The sequence below is a fragment of the Mirounga leonina genome, unplaced genomic scaffold (genome assembly GCF_011800145.1).
Source record: "Mirounga leonina isolate KUSES-001 unplaced genomic scaffold, KU_Mleo_1.0 Mir_224, whole genome shotgun sequence".
Classification (NCBI taxonomy): Eukaryota; Metazoa; Chordata; class Mammalia; order Carnivora; family Phocidae; genus Mirounga; species Mirounga leonina.
In genome coordinates, this window is record NW_023270615.1 from 16,899,693 (window position 1) to 16,923,555 (window position 23,863).

Sequence of the window (23,863 nt, forward strand, 5' to 3'; positions counted from 1 at the left end):
GCCCGATGCGGGACTCGATCCCGGGACTCCAGGATCATGACCCGAGCCGAAGGCAGTCGCTTAACCGACTGAGCCACCCAGGCACCCTCCCCCAGCTTCTTGAATCTGTAGTTTTGTATCTCTTGCCAAATTTGGGAAGTTGTCAACTATTGTTTCTTTGACTGTTTTTCAGCTACACCCTCTTTCTCTTTTTCTGGAACTCGGGTGACAAATGTTGGATATTTTGGATACTTAGACATCTGTTTCACAGATCCCTGAGACTCCATTCATTTTTTTCAGTCTATTTTCTCTGTTTTGTTCAGACTGAATAAATTCCATTGATCTGTCTTCAAGTTCATGGATTCTATCCAAAGTCATCTCCGTTCTACTATTGAGTTCATTCAGTGAGTTTTTATAACTTCTGTTTCTTTGCAGAGATTTTTTAATTTTTTCATTTTTCTCAAGAGAATTTGTAATTGTCTATTGAAACATTCTTAATTACACTGTTTTAAAATCCTTGTCAAATAATTTCAACATCCTTTCGCTCCAGTATTGGCATCCGGTGATTTTTCTCTCTCAAAGTGTAGTTTTCCTGATTGTTGGTATGATGAGTAAACTTTTATTATATCTGGACATTTTGGTTCTTGTGTTAAGGGACTCTTAATGCTACTTAAATCTTCCATTTTAGCAGGCAAGTGTCCCCTTTTACATTTACTGTCTAGGTTCTGACCTGCTTTTGTGGGAGGGTTAGTTTTTAGAGCCCTTACGGTGCCACTGGCTGGCCTCATTCTTCCGGCACTTTGGGCTCTCGCTCAGTACCCCCTGTTGCTGCCTGAAAGGGTGGAAGTTGCTTCCCTGGGTTATCTGTGTTGCTAGGGCCACCTTCTGCCCTGGGACGTGGGAGGGGCTTGAGCCACTGAGCCTGGGTCTTCTCCTGCCACTGGATACAGAGCACAGAGTTGCTGGGCTGTGCAAGGCAGCCCCCTTGGAGGATCAGCCCACCAGGCAGTTACCAAGTGCACAGTGGGGGTTGGGTCAGCCCCGCGGGGCTTTGAAGGCAAATCGGGCTCCCTGCTCTGTCCCCTTGTGAAGGATTGGTTAGCAGCCCCCATTTGGGCTCTATTGGGCTCCTCCTTTCCCAGTTCTTCTGCCAGGCCTTTCTTGTTCGTTTATTTGTCTCTGCCCATTGGCAGTTCCAGGCTTCAGGCCTCTTTGCACCCATGTGGGGTGTATGAGAGATCAAAGACCTCAGTATATCACCACACCTGAAGACCCGAAGTCCCCAACCAGTCCCCCATCTTCTTTTCTGCTCTCAGAGTCCCTTTGCCATTTTCTGTCGGATTATTTCCAGGCTATTTAATTGTGTTTGGGAGAGAGGGGGTGGATACATGAATTTATGCTTTCTTGTTTGGAAGCTGGAAGTACCATTGAAGATTTTGCAAATGAAAAGTGAAATGAACCACTTGGAATCCATGGCTGCAAGAGCCACTGGGCCCTGGCACAGAGGGTGCACTCTGGTCATTCATTACTTGTTGAATGAACGATGAGTGGAGTTTTCATGGTCTAACTTCAGTGTCCCGAAGGCTTTTGTAAGACAGAGTGCCATTTCCCTGAGTTCTTGGACAAGAATACTCAAGAATCCTTCTCGGGGTTTGTAGGCTGCACCTTTCTGAGCAAAAACCACATTGAAGTGGTAGTCTGAAGGTAGGAGAGTGTTATTCTCCAAAAGCTGATGACGTTACTGTCTGCTCATATCTTTGTTCATCTGCCCTTCGGTTCATCCATCTCTCTGTGCATATATAGGTATTTATCTAATCACCCTGAGTCTCATACCTCTTTTCTCTTTTCAAAAAAGCAAAAAACTTGTTTTATTCAGTACCCAGACATACTTAGCATAATAAGTCAGGACTCAAAGACAACCCCTTAGCCAGAATCTTTCTTCAGGAAAGAGGCCAGCATTTAACATATAGAAATGACAAGATTCTTTAAATTTTGCTCTTAACAGCCCTGTATTAACACAACAGAACCTCAGCATTTTTTAAAGCCTCTACATGTTGAGATTTCTATAAGATTTCCTTCAGCGCATGCTCCCTCTTCTCCGTAAATATTATGATGCCTCTCAGATGTGGCTTTTTAAATGAAAGCATCCTAATGAAGCAGTAAACAATTCCACGGTGAGATATCCACTGCACAGGGTGTGTTTCACAAAACATCACACCCGCGGGTTTTGTTTTTGTAAATCTTTTACTCCCCAGTGGATACCCCACTTTCTGTATTCAAGAGATGAATACATAAGGAATTCATTAAGAAATCAGGCTTTGGTGGGACAGCTTTGATTTGACACTTTTGAAATACGATCCAGGTCATGGTGGTGAATGGTGCAAACCTCTTTTTTGGCACCAGCATCTGGACTTGATTATTTTAAATTGGGTTGTGGGGCGCTGGTATCCCCCCTTGATGGAGCTGCTACTGCAGCCAGACCTGGTATCCTGAGATGATGCGGGAAGTTAGCATGTGCTCAAAATACCTGGAAGCAAACGTGTACCGTAATTCTCGGCTTTGCTGTTTCAGCGCCAGGTTGTGATAAGCTTTTAGAACCCCACCCTTTGTGCTTCATTGGCGACGCTGGCTTTCATGCCAAGGATAAACTTAACCCTGGAGCATTTTTTTTTGCATGTAATGCCTTCCCTCAGAAGCATGACACTCAATAGGCTCTTCGATGAATATTTATTAAATGGATAAAAAAATAACTCCAAAATAACCTGCCACTAATAACGTGGCTAGGGTGCTGTGGGCAGCTGTGTGGGCAGCCTTGTGGCTCCCCGCCCTCTTTGTCTCATGGGCTTCACTGCCTTGGCGCCCGTGGTGGCCAGAAGTTGGGAACCAGATGGTCTCCTGGCCTCCACCCCATCTGTAGTCAAACAAGAGTGGGTAAAATTGCGCTTTCACCCACTTTTCAACAGCTAATAAGTCCAGTTTTCTGATTTCGGGAATGTTTATATCTGAAAGTTTATTTTTCAGGATCAGAGTCTGGTTAAAAGAGAAAGAAAACAATCCGTTTCACATCTGAAGAGCTTCCCGGCCGTCTGTCTTTCCTCTTCTATGTTGTTTCAGAAACAGTCACATGGCCACTTCTCGGCTAATTTCACCGAAACCAAATTCCATGCACACTTCTGCCTCAAAGATGAATGGCTTGTTTTGATATTTGGAAAGAGCTTTACAAAAAATATTTTGGGAAGAGATTCTGCACCAGGAAGATCTGAATGCAGAGCCTCATTCATGCACATGCACACCAGGGTGACCTGATCGGGTCCCACGTGTTTCTCTCCCCAAGTCTTAGCTGAAAGTCACCCAGGGCTGAAGAGTCTTAGCATCTGCAGTGTTGTGTCTCAGAGCTGCATGTCCTGTAAACCCCCACAGAACCCACTCACAGAGGAGAAGACAGAGACAGACACACTATCAGCCGGGGTGTCACCCAGACCCACTCGTGATACCCGGGACCTGCCCTTGCTGCACCTTTCTGTCTATCACGCAGCTAATCCAGAGTGACTAGACATTGCCCTGGAAGATAAAATCTCAGGAAACCAATAATTTTCCAAAGGGTCTTTGAATCTGCCTTGACTTCTAACCCAACATGACTTTCATTTGTTCCACTTGGCAACACGCTTTATGTCCCACTCACAAATTCTACTTCTAAATTCAGGATTGTTTTCCCCTTCAAATAATGGCATTTGTTTTTTCCCTTCTGTGTATCAAAAATGGCTTTCTAGAAGCCACAAAGTGAGGGAAACTAATTTATTTGTTGCAGAATAGGTGTTTATAGTCTTGGGAACATTACTGAGATTCCTGGGGCCTTGTTTCTGAATGACTTTTCATCTGGGTTCCTGTGCAGGCCGAGCAGACTCTCCCACGTGGAGGACACAGGACTTTGGAGTCAGGAAGAGAGAATTCCAATAACAGCCTCCCAGTCTCTTAGCCGTGTAGCCTGAGGCAACATTTTGAGCCTCAAGTTTCCCCTCTGTGAAACGAGGTGGATGCACCTGGTTCTCAGTGCTGTGTGGGCACCCCCCAGGGGCAGAGCTGACAGGATGCTCATCCCACTTACGATGGCCAGCCAGAATGAGGCCCACAGCTAGCGCTTGCGGCCCGCTCTGATCAACAGGATGCATGCAGGTGTCTAGCCTGAGGCTGACTGGTCGTGTCTCAGACGCAGGCCCTAAAACGAGGATAAAGGGACAAGTTTATCTGGGAGGCAATCCCAGAAGGCGCCTGCAGGGGAGGCCAAGGCACTGACACAGTTCCAGGGAACGGCATCCATGAGAGCGTCCTGCTGTGGGCAGCTGGGTCTCTGTCCTGCTGGGGACCTCCCAGCTGACTGCTTGGCGAGTCCAAGGATGGCTAACTACCACCACTCCTGCCCACTCTGGGGCTGGGGGCTGCTCCAGCATGTCCTCGCCCCCCCAACACAAGCTCTCGTTGCCACGGCACTTGCCGTAAGGGTTGTGGGTCTGCGAGCACGAGCTCCAAGGAAATGTGGCGTCGGCAATGTCTGGTACAACTGCTGTTAGAGGCTTGCTGAAGGGAACTCAGCACTAGCGGGTACCTCAAGTGACGTTGGTCGCTCTCGGCCCAGTGAGCAGGCCTGGCTGTGCTACTCGGGTTCAGCCCCAGGCACAGATAGCAGGGGCCGGGGAAGGGGCTCCCCGCCTCCGAGGCAGACCCTCAAGGAGCTGACAGCTGGGGGCGGCAAGCTCTTCCTGGAAGGAGTAGCCAGATGGCGTGTCTGTCTAGCACATTCGCCCTCTCTTGCTTGCTTGCTTCCAGAATTCGGGCAGGCAGGCTCTCCCTGCCTGGTGCCACCCCTCCCAGGACCCTTCTTCGGAGGAGAGGCCTCTGGGAGCTGACATGTGGTGTGAGAGCGCTGGCTCCCTGCCCAGCATACTCCAGCAGGGCCACCAGCCCCAAGCTCCCCTCACACACACTGCTGGCTCGCTTCTTAGCGCCTGCTCTTCAGTGCAAACGTAGACAAGCATTACCATCGTGGGAGAAACCAAAACAAGTGAGCACACAAAGCAGACCATTCAAGTAAAGAATTACACATGCACTCACACACACATACCACGTACACCTGTTGTTGGATACCATCAGAGATAGAAGAGAAAATTCTGCATCGTGAATTGAGAATAATCATCAGAGGCCAAAAACAGCCTAAATGAAATTTTTTTACAAGTTCAGCAGGTGGAGTGAAAGATGAAATTAAGGACCTATTGGGCTAAGGGGATAGAGACATGGAAAATACAGGGAAAAATGTAAGAAAAGTAGAGAATCATTCTAGGAGGCACAATATCTAATTAACAGAAAGCACAGAATAAAAGAACAGAAATGTATTTCTATTTTTTTTAAGATTTTATTTTTAAGTAATCTCTACACCCAGTGTGGGGCTCAAACCCACAACTCCAAAATCAAGAGTCAACACGCTCCACCCACTGAGCCAGTCAGGGGCCCTGGTAACATATTGTTAAATAAACTGAAAGCTTAACTCTTAGTTAGATGTTGGACCTTCTACAGTGATTAATGGGTAAATGGATAAATAACCCAGGGTTCTCACACTTCAAAAATTAATACACAGAAATTTCCTAAAACCAGAGACATGAGTTTCCATATCAAAGAGGCCCATTGGAACACCTCAGAAAATGAGTTTCAAAGACCTATGGCCAAGTACATCATTATGAAACTTCACATAACAAATCTGAATTGTGTTTCCAAAGTTAACCTGTTCAAGTTATAAGTACGTATTCATAAAAGGCTGTGCCTTGAGCTATGTATGGTTCTAACTTTAAGAGGACCCACCCAGCCAATTTCCAGAGGCTGAGTTAATCAGACTGAATCACCACGGTTGTGAGTGAAGTCAGCCTCCAATAAGAAATGTAGTTTAGAACTTAAAGTGAGCAAACACAGTTGTCTATATCAAATAGTCAAAACTTGGACTGTCTCGTGGCAAACATACTCCGGTCCCAAGGTTACAAGAAAACATTAGCACAACACTATCAGTATTCCGAGAAAGCCCCTTATGCTTCTTATCTCAAAGACTTAGCCAGAGCTTAACTTTATGCTGAAGAGATACACAATTTGTGTAGATTTAACAGGCTTGTCCAGTGGAACATCTCCTTATCTATCTAAAAAATATCTACTGTCCAGCTCAGGGTTGTTCTTTTTAAAAGCACCTGTTTTAGAAGATTCCGATTTTTGGGGGGTTTCTCATTAAATGCTTCTGCTTCAGCCGAATGTTATAACCAAGGCAGAATTAAAGACTATGGGACTCCCGAGTTCTCTACTTCCACCCCAAACACCAGAGAGAACTCATAATCCTAAACTTTCCCAGAGGAAAAAAGCACGGATCCTCTTGTGACAGATGCCACAGATGTCTACCAACAGCCCTTTCCTCTTTCTGGGGAATTAGTAGAACCCAGATTGGAGGCCTGCCGTATGGCCCCTCCTGTGGGAGGAGTCATGATGGGGCCCACAAGGTCATCTAGGACCCCTTGGCCAGGTGCTGGACTGGGTGTGGTGTGGCCTGGCCCTGAGCAAGGACATACAGGGACACATCTGCTGAGAATGGTTTCATCTTATTGCTCCTCTCCTTGTGACTCAGGATGTGAGGTTTGGAGCTGATGCAACCATCTTACCCCAATGAAGAGCGCCATCCATGGCTGACATGCTGGAGATGGAGGAGTGGATTGCTGGAAGGCGCCTGAGCCCTTGATGAGCATGGAGAGGTGCCAAACCAACCTCAGGATTGCTTCCTTCCAGACCTCCCCCTAATGGAACAGTCAAGGTACTCATGTCGTTTTTAGACAGATATTATGTTCTGGGGAGGATTGGAACGTGACACCCCAAATGTGCCACATGGACATAAGGATTATTTTTGAGCTGAAAGCAATTGAAAAGCTGCAGATGTAGGAAAACCTCTCTGTCCTCCCCCTATTTCCTGAAAAAAGGGCATGAATTTCCCTTTGTGAAGGTGTCCCCCTCTACTATAGCCAGCAAGGGAGGAACAACATTTATGACTAGAGGTGGAGGTGTTACCAATATGAGTCTGCATAAACAGAGCTTACTAAATGACCCTTCTAGTACATTCCCCCATATTGTTACCTTCCCATAATTTACTGCCACTAGAAGCCCAAACCTATTTCCTCTGTCCAGCTGTGTCTGTACAATTTATCACATATAAGTCACATATATAATTTATTATGTATAAGCCTCCAGGTCTATCCACCTCCTTGGGTGTTTACTTCTTTTCTACAAAGAGCTTCGTGTACATGTAAAAATTAAGATTAACATCAAATAAAGTTTGTGTGCCTTTTGTCCTGTTAATCTTTTCGTTGATTTAATTTGTAAACCGCAGTCCAAGAACATAAGAGGGTGGATGAAAAGTTTTTTTCTCCCCTGCAGTCCCTTGCTACCCAAAGCATCTTAAAATACACATGCAAAGAATCAGGAACAATAGTAGCAAAGGACTTCTCAGCAGCGGTATGGGAAGTTAGGAGATAGTGGGGGGATATCTTTGCAGCTCAGAAAGACTATCAGTTGCCTGTAGCAGAGAGAATCCCTACTTCCCCCTGTCCTAATTAGCACTACTGATGGATATTCAGTGGTATCTCATTGTGGTTTTAATTTGCACTTGTTGATACCCAGTGAGCCTGAGCATTTATCCAGACTTATTTGTCGTGTGGGTTTCTTGCAGGAACTGTCCATTCGTGTTACATACTTTGTTGTCTCTTCCCTTTCCGATGTGTGAGCTTTCTTTTGTATTCTGATACTATTCCCTTGTTCTCTGTGTTGCAAATAACTTCTCCCACTCTGTGATTCAGGCAGGTGAGGGTTTGCATTCTGGCTGTGTTGTCATCGAGACTGAACCCACTGGTGTGTGATCTGATGCATGTTGCCCGAGTTTGGTCTCCCCTCTGTCTAATGGGGTGATATAGCCTGAGTCAGAGGATTGTTCAGGGCGTTAAGTGAAATAAAGCGTGTCAACAGGGTGGTCGATTAGTATACGGAGATAGCTTTCATGTCATTATGACTCATGGATCCTCAGAGCAGGGGAAGCTTAGAGATCCCTGAGTCCATTGATCCCTGAATGATAATATATCACTGATACATGTAAATACATAATGGTGTGTAGATAGCACTCCCCGGGACCGGGACAGTTTTCAGTTTTACACATGTTAGCTCATCCACTCTTCACAACAACTGTATGCAAAAGATACTATGGTTACCCCAGTTTTACGTATGAGAAACCCGAGAAACAAACTGCCTAGGACACTTGCCCAAGACATCTTGGAATGGGTAAACAAGACAAAGCTACTCTTTCTGCTCCTGCCTCTACTGGGAGGAGCACTCCCAACTGTTCAGTTAAAAAAAAAGGAATGTTGTTTAGAGTAGGCTTAGGCCGGCTTGTGAGAGATCGCTGGAAAGGGGCTGATAAGCCCCAGCCACTGCAAGGACATCTTGAGTTTCTGAAGAATGACTGGTCGGGGCCCTCACCAAGGTGAGAGGAGCCATCGATCCAGACCTGGGGTGTGGGCCACAGTCCTGCCAACCCCACAGTGCCCCAGGCCGTGTTCCCTGACGCTCTCCCCTAGGTTAGCAAGAACCAGCTCTGGAGGCTGTCAGGAGGGACCACCCACTCTCCTGACACACAGCGGGCCACCTGCCAACTTTCTGCCACGGCTTCCATCAGATTCTCAAAGAGGCTTATCCTCTCAAAGATGGTTCATTTACCAAACATACCACCAGTCTGAATCTTAAGCTCCCCGACAAAAACGACAGATATAACTTTTTTTTTTTTTGAACTTCTATAGTAAAGAGAGTTTCAGTGTCCCCAGCTTCTGGGACTCCTTGAGTGAGTTTTACTTGCGTGAATAAAAGAGAGTCAATAGGTGGTCTAGGGGAAGGAAGAAAAAAATCTGTGTTCCTGCACCCTCTTAGGTTCAGTGTCTGGGGCTCTGCAGTTTAAACTGCCCACAAAAAAACCCCAAAACAAAGATTCACGGGAGAAAAAGGTTTATTTCATATCTATATGCGAGGCCTTACAGAAATGAAATGAAAACCCAAAAGAAATGGTTAGGTCTGAGAACCTTATATACCGTTTTCAACAAAGAGCAACCAATTGTGGAGACAAGACAAAGGGAAAGGGGTTTATGCTTCTAGGAAAGTGACAAATTGTGGGAGATAAATATATGGGGGAAACCAATGGAAGACAAGGGTTGTCTCGGTAAAGGCCTGTTTGTGTGGATCCGAGTCAGCGTTGACTCTTGGTCTCAGCTGATGACAATATTCTCTTCTTGGTACAAGGGCACTTCATCACAGAAGTTTGATGACCTGCTTTTAGGTGGAAAGGAGGTCAGAGAGCCCTTCCCGCATCTGCTGTTTCTCAATTTCCTTTAGCTCAAAATAATCAATATGACAACGTGGCATGATTTAGGTTGGCATGTCCCAATGCCTTCAGTGGGGAGGATCCCTTGCTCTTCCCTCCACCCCCATCCCACCAGCCTTCCCCCCGGGTAGGGGCATTACCTTTCATTAAGCAGGTAAACAGCCTGGAGATTCTTGCATGGGAGAGCTCTGGGGACTTCGATGAGCTTTGCTGCAGGACCCGAATGTGTGAGGCCCTGGCACCAGGCCCCTGGCAGGGGACTTCCCAGTGTCAGGCCCTCTGGTGGGCTTTACCTAGCATGACTGCTTATAGCCACTAGGCTCCTTCCATCTCAGCTAGAAATTGGGATGCACGGTCTTATTCTGAATGTTTTCCTGGATAGCAATGCTTTCAAAGTTTACCCACTTTGGTTAAAGATCCATTCAAAGTTTTAGCAGAGCCTGGTGAACAAATGCTGTTTTAATGCAGCGCTAATACTCCTATACAGTTACACTTAGGTAGGGAAACTGAGCTTGTTTAATTTAATCCAGCGCCTGGCCCACAGCGTGCCAAGGTCTGGAGGGAGTTTGCTTAAGCAGTCCAGTTCTCCCAAAGCCAAAACATAAGTAAATTAAAATTCTTTACTGATTTGGGGAAATTTTAACAGATCATGTTTTCCTGGTGCTACTATTTAAAAAAGGAGAACGATGAATAAAATTATGTGTATTTTACAAGCTAACAAAATAATCTCCCTAACGCCATTCTGACGTGTAAACAAACAGGTGTGTGTGCCCACGGGCAACATCCGAGCGGGAAGAAGCATCCTGTCTCTGCAGCAGAGTGAGATTTCTACTGGGTTTGGACCAGGGCATAAGGGTAACATTGTATTTTAAGTAACATTTTATTATAATAGAGGAAATACACCTAAAAGCCTTTAAAGAAAGTATCAAGTACAAAATCACCCTTGATCCTGCTGCACAGAAATAACAGACAAATTATTATTAAGATTTGAAAGTAGTAACCTAACTAGTGACAGAGTTAGTTCAGGGAGTAGAGGGGCAGTCTGTTTTTAATATTATTTTATTTATTTATTTATTTTTAAGTAAGCTCCATGCTCAATGTGGGACTTGAACTCATGACCCCAAGATCAAGAGTTGCCTGCTCTACCTTCTAAGCCAGCCAACCAGGTGCCTGAGAGGAGCATTCTTTAAAAAAGAAACATTTGAAGATGGTCCACTTAACACTTAAACACAAGGTAATAGTAATAATAATTTTACGTAGGTGATTTTTCTGAATTTCCGCATCTTCATAAATTGTCCTATTTATAACTATATTGCACTAGAGTGACACGAACAACAATAATAATAGTGATTAGTGTTTAATGAGCCCTCACAGTTGGTCAAGCACATGTTAGATTCCCTCAAAAACCAGGCAAAGCCTCCCCTGAGTACCAAACCATATTTACATGACGAATAAATGTGATCATTAAATCAAGATAAATGAGTAGGATAGTCTATTAAGTAAGATGTTAGAAAATGTCTGGTGACTTTTGCAGGGACCCCCATCGGAGTGAGACATAGGCCATCTCCACTTTAGGGCCATTCGGCCATCACTTACGCACCCCAGGAGGGAGACAAGCAGCAGAATTAGGACAACAGAGTCTGACCCTCAGAATAAAAGAAGTATCGGTGAGTCCATACTGTACAGACACAGGCTTGAATTACAGGTCAGTTAAGTGCGGGAAGCGGGAACAGCCCTTTCTCACAGATGAATCCCAGTTAATGAAGATCGAAGGAGCGAGGGAAATAGAAAACCCCAAGCAATAATTGTTAGAGGCAAGGTCCTCCGAGATGGGGGGAAATTAGGAGGATGGGGAGCAGGTCCGAGGAGAAACGGGGCATTTGCAGTGTCTGAGAATAATCCCCTTTTCCTGCTGACGCACAGTGGGGACCCTGACACACAACCCGACCCAGGGGACCCAGGGCACCCTCACGGAGGGTCAGACAGCCCGACCCGGTGACCCTGAGAGGCACACTGCATCGAGAAGGGCAGGCCGGCACGGGGTGCTGTCCTTGCTGCAAATGTGCCACCTCAGTGTGACGAGCCAGACAAGCCCGGTCGCTGGAAGCAAAGGGCCAGCGCTCTTGGGCAGCCTGCACCATGTTCTCAGGCCTGTGCAGAGTTTGGGGCGGGGGCCCCACAAGGAACACCCCTTCTCTTTTACTGAGTTCTGAGCCAGTTGACAAATAAGACAGTCAGAGATCCAAATTCCAGTTCCACTCGGTTACAGCTGGCTGGAGAAAGGGGTTTTCTCTCTCTTTCCGGTGGCTTTCTCTCCATACCCTCGGTCCAGCCCCACCCACAGGCAGATCTGAGCAGCCGTGGCAGGAGAGCAGGGAGGCAGGAGAGCCGGTGACTGGATCTGGAAATCTGCAGAAGCCACAATGAGCCAGGCACCCCCTGTTTCCCCCAGACACCCATCAGACAAGGCCTGACCCCGGGCGTCTGCCCTAAGGGGAGACAGTTTTTGCTGGTGCGCCAGGCTCAGGAGGCTGGGGAGAGAGGGAGGAGGGTTTCTCAGCAGCTTGTACCCAGAGGACTAGCTGGAGTCCGTGAGTCAAGGCTGCCAAGGGCCGGGGGCAGAGGGGACCGGGACAGGGTTTGGGTTTTGCAAGTTGACGGCTGCTAGGGCTGGATGGCAGAGGACGGTCTCCGAAACTTCTATTTATTCCCTCTGCAAGGACTACAGCCCTGGGGTGACCGGAAAATACCCTGGGAGTGCCCCTTCTTGCTCCAGGAGCAAGTGAGGGGGTGCCTCGAGGTCCCCAGCCGAGCAGGGCAGAGGCTCCCGCGACAGGGCCCGCGTCCAGGGCGAGGCCGGTGACCCGGGCCCAACGGAGGCTGCTTGCCGAGGGGGACGAGGCACCGTGTCCTTGCCCAGGATCCTTCCTGACTCCCTTAGATCTGGAGTGGCTCTGGGCCGGCTCCAGATGGAGACTGAACCCGTGACCTCTCCACATAAAGACGTCCGTGACACCCACTGCGCCATCTGGGGCTCATAAAACCACGTTCTCTATCTGTTCGTGGCTCACAGGCCATTCCAAAGCTGAGGGGCAGTATTTGGGACCGCTCTGGTTTATTCGTGGGCTTTAATTCAGAACATATTTCCACAAAGAGAGGCAGAACAAAGCACAATAGCACTAAAGTCCAATTTACATTCTCCGTCAGTGAAACAAAATGGAAATAAAAAACAGTTGTGCGGGACTCATTTATAGCTAAACTATGGCTCTAAAAGCGCCTCTTGTATAATGTCATGGAATAAAGGACATTTTTAAACCACCCGCAAAAGAGCTTAGGTGACCAAAAAAGGAGAGGCGAAGACTTTCTATTAAGAAAACAGTTTTTAAGTTAGAGCAGCGATGACAGCCTGCAATCTCTCTCTCCCAATTGGGCAGATGCAGTTATTTGACTCCTTCCTGACTTCAGGTCTTCTCCTGTGGGGAGCGGTCTGCTTGGGGGCCCGCTCCTCACTGGGAAGCCCCAGGAATCGCCGGCTCGGGGACGCGGGAAGCGGGCTTGCTCTGCCATCACACCCCCACGTGATCTCCAGGCACAGATTCGCCCTCATGAGCCGCGTCTGGCCTGTTCTGCAAAACAGTGTCGCGAGTGCCGGCCGACAGGAGCACCTCCCACCCCCACGGCGAGGCGCTGGCGCACGAAGTGCACGTCCCCACGGGACGGGACGTGTTCTGAGATGCTGGTGATAAGTGCGGGGCTCCCTGAGTTCAATGTCAGACTGCATCACATGCAGCTCATCATCAGCAAAGCCAGAAATAGACGGCTGAGTCCACGTCCTGCACATTTTCCACGCGGCTGAGAAATGGAAACTCGCTGAAGAGCGTGTACGAACCCTCATGAGAGTGGTCCCATCAAGCCGCTGGCAGCCCACTGGCCTGGTCACCAGGCCTTCCCTTGTGCTGAGGTTTCTCTAAATCTGGCCCGCCCCCTGGCTGCTTTATCTCTGCCTGCTTGTGTTTCTTTGATAGGCTCCTCTCCACCTGACACCCTCCCTTCTTATTCCACTCCTGTCCCCACTGTTGTACCCTCACCTTCCTAAGGCTGGGAAGCATCTCTCCTTCATCCTTGGCTCTCGGGTTTTCAGCCCAAGGCTTGCTGTGTAGTTGGGGGCTTGTTAAATGCTAGTCGGAGGAAGGAATGCTCCATCTGCACTAAATTCAATCACTTTCCAAATTAAGTTTTAAAAAACGTTTTGTTTTCCTTTCGTTGTACATAAATACCTGCTAAAGAAATCCACTTGCTAGATATATTTAGATATTGTAGGAGATGCTTGGACATAAAACCTGTACATTAGCCACTCCCAGCCCCAAATCACAACTCCTGCTCTTTAGCTCACCCCTGGGGGGGAGGGTCCCCTCTGGTTCAGTGGTCCATGGGGCCAGTTATGGCCAAAGTGGAAAATATCCGTAAAGACCCGTGGTAGGGACTGTGACCAGTGCCACCCTGTTCCCCTTCTTCTCCCACTGACGGCCCCTGAGCCAGTGGAGAGAGGAGGCAGGCAGCAAGCGTGAATCTGAGACCCGCTGCTCCTAGTGGGGAGGAGCGGGGACATAGGAAGATCTAGGATTCTGGAGGGCATCATGGAGCAGCTGAGCCCATGCCGACAACTGCTATCCCAGACTTCCTGTTCTGCAAGAAAATTAAGCCCTTCTTTATTGAAGCCATTTTTAGCCCAAAGGTGGCCTAGTGTCTTTTGAATAATCTCTGAAGCAAGAGATCACGGAGCAGTTGCTCTGAGCAGAGCACTATGGTAGTTTGAGGGGAGGTACACAGCTTGACTAAGACAGCGCTTTTTGGAAGGAAGATGCTTTTTGGAATGTATAGGAAAGCCTGCTTGAGAGTACAGTCACATCCCCAGGTCTTAGTACATTTTGTTTTTTCTCCTATGACCTTCCAACATAAGGCTGTGTTTATATTTTTTCTGAACCATTATCACATAGGTAACAGTTCTCATGCCATTTGCTATGGAATACACCATCCTACACTTCCAAGAAATAAGGATTTTCTCCTCTATTACCATGATAGCATGATCATATTAAAAATTTCCACATATAATCTAATGCCCAATCCATATCCAAATTACCCCATTGCCCACCCCAAATGTCTCCTATAGTTGCTTTTTTAGAACCACGATCCAAGCATTGCATTGTGTTTTTATCCCTGTCCCCTTATTTCTGTGTGACATTGTCCTGTTGGAGAGCCCAGACAGTTGTCATGAAAAGTGTCTCACTTTACAGATTTTCTCAGATTGTTTCCTACTGGTGTCATTCCGTGGCTCCTCTGTCCCCATATTTCCTATAACTGGAGTTATGTGGGAAGGTCTGATGAGATTTGAGTTCAAATGTTTTGGGCAGGGGCGCCTGGGTGGCTCAGTTATTAAGCGTCTGCCTTCAGCTCAGGTCATGATCCCAGGGTCCTGGGATCGAGCCCCGCATCGGGCTCCCTGCTCGGCGGGAAGCCTGCTTCTCCCTCTCCCACTCCCCCTGCTTGTGTTCCCTCTCTCGCTGTTTCTTTCTCTGTCAAGTAAATAAATCTTTAATAAAAAAATAATAATAAAATAAACTAAAATGTTTTGGGCAAGGACACGGTAGGAGATCCCCGTGGATATTTCTGATGATTTCTTCTCATCACATGAAGCCACCTCCCACACCCAGGCAAGCTTCCAGCCATCGGTCCTGTGTCTCCTCTCCCTGTCCAGAGCTGCACGCCGTCCCCGTGCCTGGCCTGACATGTCTTCTCGTGGTCCCACACCTCCATCCTCTGTTTGTACTCTGCTTTATACAGAGGTCATCTCTCTCCTGCAGGCAGAGTCTACAGTCGCAAGCACAGTAGACATGGCCCTTGTGTGTGGGTGGGACCAGGGACTCGCTTCTGACCAGTAGAACACAGCAGAGGTGAAGAGATGCCTGGTCAGCCTCCAAGGACCTGCCTAAGAACCTTTGCATCTTTGGTACCCTAGGGCTCTGAGTCTCTGCTGATCCCTTATTTTTTTAAGATTTTATTTATTTATTTGAGAGAGTGAGTGAGCGAGAGATAGAGCTCGAGTGGGGAAGAGCAGAGGAAGTGGGAGAAGCAGACTCCCCGCCAAGCAGGGAGCCCGATGCGAGGCTCAATCCTGGGACTCCGGGATCATGACCTGAGCCGAGGGCAAATGCTTAACCAACTGACCCACCTAGATGTCCCATTGCTGATCTCTTATTGTCAGAACCACATGCTTCATTATCTCAAACTACACCAGGACCGTTCATATTATCCCCACCAACTGAACCATACGTTCTTTGCAGGCAGGAGCCACAGTTAAATGCTGTACGTCCCGCATTCTGAGGCACCATGTTACATACGTGGGAGGTCCTCATGGAACACTTGATTAACAAAGGTAGCGATTGTTACATTCAACAACCTGCAAGTGTATACCCACTACCACCCTGGCTTACCAAGCGTTGAAAGCTCTATCGATACTTGTCTATGTACAGAGCCAAATATGTTTATAATAAGGAGAGAAGTATAATAATATTTGGCTCTGCAAAGGAAAACATTGTCATTTGGAATTTCCTTTTATTTTTTTACTTCTTGGAAAAACAATACAAATGGAGTGAGTTCATGACAATGTTTTCCAGATGTTCTCTAGATAAGATAATAACAAATATAAACAAGAATCTTTTCTTATTTTTCCTGAGAAAATTCAAGTGAAAGTTCAGTCTTTAACCAATTGACCCTTGTCCAAACACATTTCCCTCGGATGCCAAGCACAGGAAGGACTTGAAAAAGCCATGAGTTGGTCAAGGCACTGTAGGGTCCCCAGTCTAAGATTGAGTCCTGAGCACAGTATTTCTTCCTTCACAAATCCCACCGAAATGAGAGGAAACTTACTTTTCAATGACAAATCCACGGACTTGATAAAAAAACAACATCAGAGAATTGAAATATTGTTCCTAATCTCAAACAAGAAGGTGGTAGCTGACACAGAGGCCAGTGTGACTTGGAATCACCATCCTTAGGGGCGCCTGGGTGGCTCAGTTGGTTAAGCGTCTGCCTCCGGCTCAGGTCGTGATCCCAGAGTCCTGGGATCGAGCCCCACGTCTGGCTCCCTGCTCTTTGGGGAGTCTGCTTCTCCCTCTGCACCTCCCCCTGCTTCTGCTCTCTCTCTCTCTCTCTCTCAAAATAAATAAAATCTTTTTTAAAAAAAGGAATCACCATCCTTAGATCCAAGTGCATACTGTAACAAGACAAGAATGGGCTGCTATGAAAAAGGAGCAATCAAAGCAAAAGTTGCTAGAATTTTTAAAAATTTTGTATATCTAAAATTATGTATATGAATGATTATTATAACTGAAAATTTCATTTGAAGTTTCAAATTGTTGATTTAACATAGGCAAAGGGAATTATTTGTGGTCTGTAAGGTAAAACCTAGGATTTCACAAATTAGAGAAAACTTAAGAAAACTATCTAAAAATATATAGAGGAGTCAAACATCTATTGGATTCTCTGAAGAATAAAATAAAGTCAATACACAGGTAGGAAACAATAAAAAATAATGTAAGAAAATTTCCTAGAGATGAATATAAACTCAAGTTTTGAGATATAAAGAACCCACCAAGTGCCAAGAAGAAATGTTTAAAAGATACTCATCCAGGTACAAGTAGGAGAAACTGCTAATACCAAGGATAAAGAGGAAACCCCAAAACTTTCAAAGCGGGAACACAGTTTGTTTCATAAACAATAAGAATTAGCCTGCGGGCTCTATCCGATGCTACATCTGACACTTGAGGAAAAGGGAACAATGCTTTCCTTCTCAGGGGAAATTATTTTGAACCTGGACTGCTGTACCCACCCAAAATATCAACACAGAATGAGGGAAAATAAAGGCAAAGTTGGTTTTTTTATTGCAAGTAACAAGAGCCCCAGAGAGAGGGTCAATGTCACATAGACTTGCTTCAGAGCCAGATGATGCATTGAGACCCCGTTCTTGTCTGTCTGTCTCTCCATTCCACTGTCATGAGCACTGGCTTCATTCTAAGACTTGCTCCCACGAGGTTGTCAAGTTTCCTCATTTATGAGTATCAGAAGAGAAAGAGGGGAAACTTGACTTCCAGCAACAGGATAGTAGTACTTCTCTTCAATCTCATTGGACTGATTCAGGCTGTTTGTGCCCTACACAGCATAACATGTGCTAATTGTCTTAGATTAATCCACCAACTGGGAATGGGGGCTACTTACCCTGAGTCATGTGCTCTAAGCAGAAGAGGGGTAAATACCTGAACAACGCAGGTTTTCTTGGAGAGAAAGAAGGGAACGTGACTACTGGATTGCCAAATAACAATGTCCAGCACACACTCTCGTAGCCCTTCTGAAAAAATTACTTGAGGACATACTCCAAAACAATGGAAAAGCAGTCAGGAAAAGGATGACACACAAATCAAAGAAAAATGGGAGCCAAGATACATAATGACATTAGAAGCAAGTCTATGATAAAATGGCTATCAAGTGGACTTCAGTTGTTGAATAAGGATTCCCAAAAAAGTGGAAGCATACATTGTTGGTTTTTAAAATAAAAGCGAATCTGGAACTGCAACTGCCAATTATTTCAGTGAAATACAGGAGAAAGAGGTAAAAAGAGGGTTAAAGATAGTTCAAAGGCAAAGGCAACAAAAACACTAGTGAGTTTGTCTTGAAAGGTAAGAGTAAACATAAGTATATTTATTCTCAAAATTATAAGAAGTGTATCTTTGCCGAAGCGGTAGTGGTGAAATTATGAATATGGAAAAATAACAGATTCTTCCTCATTAGCTATCAGGGAAAAGCCGAGTGAAACAACGAGAAACCATTTCTTCCCCCATCATTTTGGTCAACATTTATTTTGATAATCTAGTTTTGGTAAAGGCAAAAGGAAATAGACTCTCGTAGAAGTATAAACATGTGAACTGTGTGGGAGATTATTTACCAAGATCTCTCAAACATTTAAACACACATACACATTTAAATAGCAATCCCGCTTCTGACAGAAATATTTGCATCTGTTCACACAGATAAATATTGACAATGGGCCATGCCATGTGAATTAAAATAGCAAACAGTGATAAGGGACCTATATACCCTCAGAGAAACAACCAAATAAAATGTTGAGTATCCATACCACAGAATCTTCTGTAACCCTCTGAAGCAGAGTTTGGTGAGTTTTTTTCTGTAAAGGGCCAGATAGTAAATATTTTAGGTTTAGGGTGCCATGCTTACAGTCTCTTTTGCAACTTCTCAACTCTGACATTAGAAAGTAGAAGTAGCCATAGGCAGTACTGAAATTAATGAACATGGCAGTGATTCAGTAAAACTTTATGAAAAGAAGCAGCAGTCCAGGGGCACCTGGCCGGCTGTCTGAAGAGCATGCAACCCTTGATTTGGGGTGATGAGTTCCAGCCCCACGCTGGGTGTAGAGATGAAAGAAAGAAAGAAAGAAAGAAAGAAAGAAAGAAAGAAAGAAAGAAAGAAAGAAAGAAAGAAAGAAAGAAAGAAAGAAGAAAGAAAGAAAGAAAGAAAGAAAGAAAGAAAGAAAGAAAGAAAGAAAGAGAAAGAAAGAAAGAAAGAAAGAAAGAAAGAAAGAAAGAGAAAGAAGAAGGAAGGAAGGAAAGAAAGAAAAGAAAAAAAAGAAAGAAAGAAAGAAAAAGGAAGGAAGGAAGAAAGAAAAAAGAAAAAGAAAGAAAGGAGAAAGGCAGCAACCACAGGCTGGATTTGACTACAGACTGCTCTTTGTGTTAAGGATTTCATTTGATTTACATGTACTGATATGGAAATGGCTCCATGATGCATTAGTTTAAAAAAATAAAGTTGGAAAGCAATGTATCATACGATGCAGTTTTGGGAAAAATTATATGTGAAATTACATACATATGCAGTCAACTCTCATTACTCATGATAGTCCCGTTCTATAAAGCCAAGAAATAGATTTAGGTTCCTGCGAGAGTCTGGTCACAACTACTCAATATATAACCTTGTTTTACCTGTGTTTCCATTTAAAGGCACCTTATTTAAAATACATTGTTGATTCATGAATATTGCACTCACAGCCAGCAGGACCAACACTCACACCTGAAGGAAGCTTATCCGACGCACGTGTTTTCTCCACGGGGCCATCACAGCCTTCCTGGGCTTAGAAGCACAAGACAACACGTCAGCAGCATGCTTGGGGGGATCTTCAGCAGAGAAATCACCAGCAAATGCCCAAGAATGAGAAAAACATGGCAGGAAGCAGACCATGTAGAGGACATTTGTGTGCAGTGTGAGCCGGAACAAGAAGGCAGAGCGTCACCTGTTTGACCTCAGCTGGGGACGTGCGAGTAGATGACACATTTTTTGCGGCTGCACTGATGTCCAAAAATGATGTGGTAAGTGTCACAAGTATGGATGTTGGGGTCACAGATAAATTTTAGTTCCTAGAAAGATTTGCAAATATGGACTCCACGAATAGTGAGGATCGTGTGTACGTACGTGTTTGCAAATGCAGAGGGAAAAGCTTTAGACAAAAACACTAGAAATAGGGGGTTCGTTTCTGGGAAGAAAAGGGGTTTGGGGGACACAGGGAGACTTTCAGGGTCTTTTGCCTGCACTTTTGCAGTGTTTCAGTTTCTCAGGGCCCATATTACTTTTGTGGTGTTCAAAACCTTTTAAAGATTTTTAAAAATAATTGACAATATAGATAGCTTGCTGGTCAACATATTTAAAAACGAGCTTAGAATTAATTTTAAAATTTCAGTGAGTACCCAAATGCCTGTCAGCTGATGGGTGGACAAACAGAATGTGGCATATCCATCAAAGGGAAAATGAGTCAACAGTGATAAGAAATGGGGTGCTGATATGTGTCCCAGTGTGGAGGACCTTGCAGACATTCTGCTAAGTGAAAGAAGCTGGTCGTAAATGACCACATATTGTAGGATTTCACTAATTTATTTGAAGTTCCAGAATAGACCAATCCCTTTAGGCAGAAAGTAGATTAGCAGTTGCCTAGGGCTGGGAGTTTTGGGGGCAAATGGGGCTGGGAGGGTTTCTTTTAGGGGAAACCAACATTTTAAAATTCCATTGTGAGGGGTGCCTGGATGGCTCAGTCGTTGGGCGTCTGCCTTCGGCTCAGGTCATGGTCCCAGGGTCCTGGGATCGAGCCCCGCAACGGGCTCCCTGCTCTGCGGGAAGCCTGCTTCTCCTTCCTCCCCTCCCCCTGCTTGTGTTCCCTCTCTTGCTGTCTCTCTGTCAAATAAATAAATCTTAAAAAATAAAAAAAATTAAAATAAAAAATAAAATTTAACTGGTGCCCTGGGGCACCTGGGTGGCTCAGTCGTTGGGCGTCTGCCTTCGGCTCGGGTCATGATCCTGGAGTCCCGGGATCGAGCCCCGCAACGGGCTCCCTGCTCAGCGGGAAGCCTGCTTCTCCCTCTCCCACTCCCCCTGCTTGTGTTCCTGCTCTCACTGTCTCTCTCTCTGTCAAATAAATAAATAAAATCTTTAACAAAAAAGAGAGAGAGAGAGACAGAGCACAAGCAGGGGGTGGGGAGATAGAGGGAAAAGGAGAGGCAGGCTCCCAGCTCAGCGGGGAGCCCAATGCGGGGCTTGATCCCAAGACCCCGAGATCGTGACCCAAGCCGAAGGCAGACATTTAACTGACTGAGCCAACCAGGCCTCCCCGAGTCGTACACTTTAAATGAGTGAATTGTATAGCATATGAATTGTACCCTAAAAAAGCTATTTAAAAAATTTTTTTTTCAGTGAGTTATTTCCCTCCAACTCAAATTTAACTTCTTGCATATTTTCCTCAGAGGCCTCTGTGTTCTTTTTTCTGATTTTATTTTCCTTTTCCTTTTTATTGACATAATGAAGGGGGAGCATTTAAAAGATTCTGGAAAGTCACATGCTGGAAAGAAAGAGGTGTTGGTTTTGCATGACAGCAGTGTTAAAGGTAATCTTTATTTTCCACTCTGTGCCCCCTTTTTTGGATTATGCAGGTTTCCCAAAATGAGCATTTATGAAACACGTTGATATTTTTATTATAAAGGTGGGCGCCTTCTTTGCCCTACTTTTACAAAGATCACTCAGAAGGTAGATTTTACTTTCCCATGGCCCTTGTTTTGGATCTAACTCCAATTTCCAGATAGAGGGCCTTACGTTTTTTTGAAATTTGTTTCTTTTCTGATTTGTCAGTCTGCAATTAAAGGAACAGGTTTCTGTGTGCTTCCCATAGTAAGACCTTCATGGTCCCAGAGTGAGTCATCACATTGCTGAAGGGAGCAGACAAAAGGTTAATCTTTGAGGAAGTATCCTGACCCTGTGATTCAGTAGTTGTCTTCACTTGGGTTTTGAAAGTCTGGACTCAGTCAAGGCAACTAAGCTCCATTATTTACTAGAGAGGGTGGCGTCCCCTCTTGGTATTTGCAGGAGACTGATGACAATAGCCTCAGCGAATCACACGTCCCTGTGTCCAGTGGTGCCTTTGTCCCGTTGCCTCTCCCCATCTGGGTGTGGAGTCTGTTCCTCCACCCCAGGAATCTCGGTTGGCCGTGTGATCTGCTCTGATCAGTAGAGGGTTGCTTCCTCAGCAGTAACAGAATGCCAAATCCAGAGCCAAGAGGACTGTAGCTCTTGCTGTCACCCTGGTGGAACCAGGAGACCACGCAGTGTAGCCTGAGTTGGACAGAAGGGAACTAAGGTGCCCCAGCCTGTAGCTAGCATGTGAGAGTGAGGTCATCTGGGACCTACCTGCCCAGGTAAACTAGGAAAAACCAGGCGAAGAGCTACCCACCCAGCCACGGAAACATGAATAATGAACCACTGCTGCTTTAAGCCGTTAAACTGTTTTGGGATGCTGTGTTTTACACTAGATAATGGATTCAGTATTTGAGGAACTAAAAGGAGTGAATTTTGGCTCTGAAGCAAGGAAGGAAACTATAGCAGGTCAGGGCTCTGCTAGTTTGAGAGGTAGTGGAGGTATCCTTCCATACAAATTTTTATTTCCTTAGGGAATAAGCAAATAAGCCCTAAGTAACACATAAATTAGTACCAGAAGTGGGGTAAATGTAGACAGTGGGTTCAAGATGGCCACAAATTCTTTGATACTTCTCCAGAAGAGTATTCTTTGATAGTCTATCACCAAGAGTATGGCAGATGTGAAGCTACATCAAATCCAGGCATAGCCTTTAAGACCAGTAGACGTTATCTTACCATCTTGAAGCCCTGAGCGGCCATGTATGTCAGACTCCCCCAAGGCCATCGAGCTACGAAAAACCCAAACTGAGTGAAGACGTCCCAGAGAGGGAGACACCATGTGAAAAGAAAGGGCAAGAAAGGCCCACAAGCACGGAGACATGCTGAGTAGAGAAGGCATCTGGAAGGAAATGCCAAGCTTCAGGCACCCTTGTTGACCCTGCATAGCTCTGAGACTGACTAACCAGTTGAGGTCTTCCAAAATTCCTGACCGACAACCATGAGCAAAATCAAATGGTTGTTTAAAAACCAATAGCTGTTTTTTTAAATTATTGCTTAAGATCAAATGGTTGGAGGCACCTGGCTGGCTCAGCCAGTAGAGCATGTCACTCTTGATCTTGGGGTCATGAGTTCAAGCCCCACGTTGGGTGGTAGAGTTTACTTTAAAAATCAATAAAATGTTTTAAAAAGTCAAATGGTTGTTATAAGCCACTAAGTTTTGGGGTGGCTTGTTATGTAACGATAAGTAAGTGGAGAAAGTAACAGACCCTCAAGAAAAGATGGCAGTGGATTTGGGGGTAAGACCACGATGTTCTATGGGAACAGAGTGGCCAGTGGCACCTATAGCAAAACCTGCACCCCTGGGATCAACTCCACGTGGTCATGATGTATAGTCTTTTTATATCTATAGGATTTGATCTGCTAAAATATGACTTAGAATATTTTACATCTAGTTCCTAGGAGATATGGGTCTATAGTTTTGTTTTCTTGTAATGCCTCCATATTGTTTCAGTATCATGGTGATGCTGGCCTCACAAATTGAGCTGAGAATATTTCTTCCTTTTCAATTTTATGTATAGACATAGATGACTATGTATAGAAGTGCTGTTATTTCTTCCTTAAATATTTTGTGGAATTCACCAACAAACTCATCTGGGTTTGGCATTTTCTTTGGGAGGAAGGTTTCAACTACAATTTCAATCTCTTTAATAAATATAGGGTCATTCAATTTATTTCCTTCAGAATGAGCTTTGGTAGGTTTGTCTTTCAAGTAATCTGATGATCTCTGACTTTTAATCATGGTGTTTAGCCACACTTATTATGATTGTCCGGCATCTTGCGCTTTGTTTTCTACTTGTCCCATAGGCTTTTTATTCCCTTTTCTGTCTTTTTTCGGCTTCTTTAGGATTAAATGAATGTTTTTTATGATTC

At 45.3% G+C, this 23,863-nt stretch overlaps 1 long non-coding RNA gene across 3 annotated transcripts in view; it reads left to right on the top strand.

The window, feature by feature from the left end:
• LOC118026361 overlaps positions 1-21,402 on the top strand; it is a 23,775-nt gene extending 2,373 nt beyond the window's left edge. Inside the window, exons 4-7 of one of the 3 annotated variants that reach the window (XR_004683540.1) lie at positions 6,632-6,814; positions 10,498-10,649; positions 19,483-19,848; positions 21,332-21,402. This is a non-coding gene — a long non-coding RNA (uncharacterized LOC118026361). The remainder of the gene's footprint in view (positions 1-6,631; positions 6,815-10,497; positions 10,650-19,482; positions 19,849-21,331) is intronic. The other 2 variants (XR_004683538.1, XR_004683539.1) reach the window with 2 other exon arrangements.
• The last annotated feature ends 2,461 nt before the right edge of the window (positions 21,403-23,863 follow it).